The following is a 6,118-nucleotide window of genomic DNA, read 5'->3' on the forward strand; positions in this document are numbered from 1 at the left end:
TTGAAGTCTATAGATCCCTTCTCATGAAAATAAATAAGTCAGCTGAAGGCTAGAATCAGAGTGACTAATGTAGTACAGCGATGGAATTGTGTCCTTTCCCCCTACTTAAAAATAATGATAGGTTCTTCTGGAACCTGCTTAAGTAAGTGACACATGGAGAGATGGATTGCGATGCTGTGACATATGGTGCACTGGTATTGCAGTCGTATTGTAGAGATTATTACTAGCAGCAAGATTTTATAGTTATTGCCCTGTCAAGCTGGTGTTTTAATCACTATCATCAACACCGCCTTCGTGTTTTACCTCATCTTCTTTTCGGCAAGGCAGACCAGTGTGTCATCCAAAGAGAAACTCATTTGTTTGGACCGATTATTTCATTAAGATATATATTTCAGAGGGACATGTGAAGGATGACTTTATGAGGCGGGGGAAAATCCTCACCGTAAGGAATAGAGTTTAAGGACTGCAATTATTGATCTGAGGAGGCACAAGACTAGTGAGTCTGCTAAGAATACCACAAACCTATCTTAGGGATGAGCAAGGACTGAGGGTGCAGGTGTTTCCTCTTGTTCCTGAGAGCAATTAGAGATCCAAATGATTTCCACTGTTACCTAATAAGGCAACAAGTGTCACCTGTCGAAGTTGATGCCAGGCGCTATTAATGCAAACATAGCTCAGCTTCTCCAGCTCACTAACATTTTGTATATTTTACAGGCTCAGAGAGGAGAGGCAAAGAATGTAAACCATCACAAGTAAAGGAGAATAGGAAAATGGGTTAAGCATCGTTTGTCATTTGATCTTTAGTTATTTTACTGTATTTTTTAATAAAGTAAAATCCATTTTATATGAACCAGATCCCACCTTCACCCCATTCCCAAAGTTTTCAAAGGTAACTATTCTCAGTGTGGGTTGTCAGTTTCACACGGTAGAATACACCATAATATTTTCATTTTGTCTTGTTTAGAGGGAAACTAGACTGTTTCCTCAAACCTTTTTCTGCCTCCCATTTGAAATACAAATCTGGTTGAGAAGCTTTGATGGTGAAAGTTACAGCTGTGGGGCTCTTTTCCCCTCTGTTTGTTACAATTGACCTCTTTCCAAGCACATTAGATTCAGTCTCAAATTGCAAGGTGTTGTGAATAACACGCACGTCACTTCAGGCTTTGCTGGTAGAGCTGTTCTTTCCCAGTGTCTCAGCACATAGCACCTCCTAAAAAGCCAAGAGAGAGAAATTTCTCATTTGTGGAGCACAGCAGGTCAGCCCCTTCCATATGCTCAAGATTTGTGGCTTGTGTCATAGGCAGCCCATTCCCATCTTTCAAGTCCTAACAGTTCAAGAACCCCAAATCCCTTTGAGCCCAGATTAAATGGGTTCTGGAAAACATGCTACTGTGTGTAGGGACTTACTGTTTTCCTGAAGAACAATGCATTCTGAGACCTCCTGGGCTACCCTTTGACTAAGGAGCTCCATACTAATCTTTCATCTGTTTATCACCCAAACATGGTATGTGGGGGTGGCTATGTGTATATTCATATTTATGTAGAATTCAGCATGCATATTTGTATCATTTTACTCTCTTGGCAAGCACGTTTCAAGACCCAGCTTTCTCAGCCAAAATGAGTTTCATGATTTAAGTACGTTATAATGCCACATCTCTTTCTTGCCAAGTACAGGGGACACATCAGGATGATTTCTCCCCATTGAGCTTCATCTGCAAGTACTATAAGACACCTTCACTGCAATGTGATCCTAAAAGAAGAAATACCTAATCTATGTAACCATTCCCGATGACACATCAGGAGACATGAGGTCATTTTAATCTCCTTTCCATCAATATCCATATTTTAGGAAGGCATCCCAAACATTCTGGTTTATCTTAATGATGCAATATGTTTTCTCATTGATAAGCTTAATCCCTTTTAGGTTTATGCTCTGTCCACTTTAAGAGTAATTTTTATTTTATTTCTCTTTGAGACAGGGTCCTCCTCTATTGCCTGGGCTGGAGGGCAGTAGAGCAATCACTGCTCATGGCAGCCTCAACCTCCTGGGCTCAAGGGATTCTCCTACCTCAGCCTCCCAAATAGCTGAAATAGCTGGGATGGCATGTACACACCACTATGCCACACTATTTTTTTTTTTTTTTTTGTAGCCATCTTTCTGAAGCTGGCCTAGAACTCCTGGACTCAAGCCATCTCCCCACCTCAGCCTCCCAAAGTACTGGGATTACAGGCATGAGCCATCACGCACAACCATTTTAAGAGTAATCTATTTCGACCTTTGTTTAAGGTTATATCTTTTTTATCATTGCTAAACATGCTTATTGAAAGAATATTTTGTTCTAGATGCCTAGAAACAGTGAACACCTCTGTTCTGAATATTAATGTTTCTACAGAACCAGCATCCCATCTTCACTTCTTTTAAGAGCCCCTCTTCCATCCCTCCGCTCCTTTGGGAAACTTTTCTTCTATCAATACTTGTGTTTCTGGTACAATCATAGTAGTGGAGACAATTTCTCATTATTATTGCTTTTGAAAATGTTTCTGACATTGCTTATTCACGTATTATTCCAGATGAAATTTAGAATACATTTCATATACTGCATACTCCCACATTCCACCAAAAAATGAGATGTTGGCTCACATTGATTTCTATTAAAATAATTAGGGAAGAATTGAAATATCCCTATCTTAATTATTACTACTGTTTACTTTGACAAGACTCTCCATTAATTCTACTGCATCTATGTTCATTTTTCCAGTTTTATAGTTTTCTATTTTGCGCATCACTTAGTTTGTTTCTGTGACTTTTTAAATTCTGTTGCTATTCTGAGTTAGATCTCTACTTTACTCAGTATCTTCTCTAATTGGTTATTGATGATTTCTAAGACAGCTGTTGATATGGGTATCTTTTAGCCTTCTATCAAGTTATTAATTATAAAATATGTGAATTTATTTTTGTTTAGGTGAACAACTGTATCATATGTGGAAAGATGAAGATAAAACAAAAGACAGTGATAAATTTGAGTCTTTTGTTCTTAGTATTTACATTTCTCATTTTTTCAACCATCATCTTTTGCCAAAATGCCCTCCAGACTGTCCCAGTGTGAATATATCCTATGCATTAAGACTCAGGTCAAAATGCCCTCCAGACTGTCCCAGTGTGAATATATCCTATGCATTAAGACTCAGGTCAAAATGCCCTCCAGACTGTCCCAGTGTGAATATATCCTATGCATTAAGACTCAGGTCAAATACTTGCTTTAGAATAAATACTTTACTTACCTTGACAAGCTGTAATATCTTCTAATGGAATCATTGCTTCTCTACTCACAACACTTCTGACACCAAATGTGTGGGTTTTATTTCACATCAACAACCAGTTGTCCAACTGTGTGAACAGCAACTGGGTATCTGATGATTCCATTCAGTTCCGATACCAACCACCCCAAGTTAGTGCAGACCCACAGGTTGAGGACTCAGTCCTGCAAGACTGCCCCCTACTTCTGATGTCAGTCGCAAGTAGTGGATCCCCAGATTACACACACTTCTGTCCAACTCGGGTATACATCGAATATTCCCAGGACCTCCTCTTCAGGTTCAAAAATTTGCTATAATGGCTCTCAAAACTCAGGGAATTACCTTACTTACCTTTTCCCATTTATTATAAAGAATACAGCTCACAAACACCCAAATAAGAGATGGGTAGGAAAGGTGTATGGGTGGGAAGTAGAGGGTTCCCATGTCCTCTCAGGTGTGCTGCCCTCCCAGCATCACGACATGTACACCAACTGGGAAGTTCATCAAATCTCATTGTTGGAGATTTTTTACAGAGCTTCGTCTCCAGCCACCTCCTACTCTTTTCCAGAGGTTGGTGGGTGAAGCTGAAATTTCCAACCCTTTAATCAATTGGTCTTTCTGGGGACCATCCTCATCCTGAAGCTATCTAGAGATCCCACCCTGATTTACCATATTAGCATAAACTCAGGTGTGATCAAAAGTACACTCCTTTTATAAATAATAAAGGACACCCCTATCACTCATAAAATTCCAAGGCTTTTAGAAGCCTTGTACCAGGAACAAAGACTAAATATGTTTCTTATTATACCACATCCCCCTTCTGGAAATCTCTAAACCATGTTACAAATCCCTCTCTTATAGACTATAACACTATAGAGAAGAAAATTATGATTATATAAATGGAGTAACATAATCAAATTATGAATAATAGGCATAACATAATTTTTCTTTATAAATGTATGTCACTTTCTCCCACATTTTCTTTAATTGCAGATCCCACCAGCTTGCCTTGTGCAGAGGAATCTGCAATTAAAGAAAGAAAGAATGGCTCTGGCACTCAAGAGCCATTCCAGAACCATTTTTTATGGATTAGTGTTATATTGGCAATGCACATGTCTCCAGCTTGTTAGCCTGGTTGTAAGGACAAGCCATACGTTTTATGTAACAGTTAAAATTTTACCCTTCAGTTTTCTCAAAATGGTTCAGTGTGTGCCATCCACATGCTGTGATTTATCTATATCAGGTGTACCTACTTCATCTTCTGCGCATTTAGCAAAATTTGACCTAGTATCTCTAAGGTGAATGGTTCAAAAGCCTTTTTTTTCTTTTTGGCTTACACTCAAGTCTTTTCAAGGTACACTGAAGCAAATTAATTTTTTTTTTTGCTATACTATTTTTATCCCTTACTGCACGTTTCATTCCAGGATCATCAAATGGCCCCGTTGTTTCGCTACATCGTATATAAAGATTATTGTGTTGCTGACTTTGAAGTGTTTGTAAAGTTACCACTCGATTTACTTTATTGGCCATTTTTCATGTCTAATTGCATTCACACAATATGTGTTTCTATATTCGCCTCACTTTGACTGCTCTTCCCTTTAAGGTGGTGTATTTTTACTTCCCATACACACGTGGAAGCTTTTTGCATCTTTTCAAGTCCTTCCTGACCAGTATCCTATGGTCCTCCTGCCCAGGGTTTTAAAAAGGTTTTCAAGTATTCTGTAGGTTTTCTGTTTTTCTCTGCTTTTGACATTTCAAAAATTCTATTCTTCTGCTAATTAACGTTTTTGCTAGTCATAGTCTATATTTCATGCTTACATTCCCAGAATCACCGGTCACTTAATTACTTACTAGTCACATGCTGGGGGAAAAGGGTTCTCTCTCAATGCTTTGTCTCCATTCTTTTCATCAGGGTCAGTGACAGTAGTTAGTCGTGTCCTTCACTTGGATACCAAGATGAGGGGGCAATGTAGCTGAATTTTCAGTCTGTTTTCTTCCTGCAAAGATGACCTGGACCATGTGCCCCAGGGAAAAGGATGCTTTTTGATAACTTACAGAAAAGTCATTGTATATGCTAAATGTCATCTTGCCCTCCTCATCTGGAGACAGTATTCTTTAACCAAAATATTAAAGGTTAATGAAAGAAAGGAAGGAAAGATTAAAGGAAGAAAGGAAGTGGGAAGGGAAAGAGGAGAGGAAAGAAGAGAGGCTTGGAGGCAGGGAAAGAGGAACAAAGAAAGGAAGGGAGGGAAAGAAGGGAGGGAAGGGCAGGAGGGAGGAAGGGAGAGAAAATAAAAAAATGAAAAAATAAAATCAGATAAATAAATGAACTACACTTCTGACTATTAACATATTCAAAAGAATTAGTTAACTGTGATGATAGAAAAGTGCACACACACACACACACACACACATATATATTTCTTTTGTTCACAAGATCTATTAGAAAAGAAATTAGAATGAAAGACCTGGGATTATGCCCTTGAGTAGATACTGGAGTTAGAATGTGTATTTCTGCAATTTTAAAGCTATTTTTTAGTGTATGTGTATTACATTAATTTTTTTAAATATCACTTTTATTTAGGGATCTGATTATGAAGCAATGTGATTAAAATACTGTTTAAAATACATTTACTAAATACGTCAATTTTTAGAAAGTTTATTTTGTAATTAAGTACACTATAATGTTTAAAATATCTGATGAGGCATATGTATAGATAAATTTTATATTTTTACAAAAGCCTGCATCATTTAAACATAGCTCAATGTAGATATATTAATGGTAATGAAACCATGAAAGTCGAGTTCATTACTTGTTGTT

This window comes from Hylobates moloch, unplaced genomic scaffold, assembly GCF_009828535.3.
Source record: "Hylobates moloch isolate HMO894 unplaced genomic scaffold, HMol_V3 SCAFFOLD_6, whole genome shotgun sequence".
Lineage (NCBI taxonomy): Eukaryota > Metazoa > Chordata > Mammalia > Primates > Hylobatidae > Hylobates > Hylobates moloch.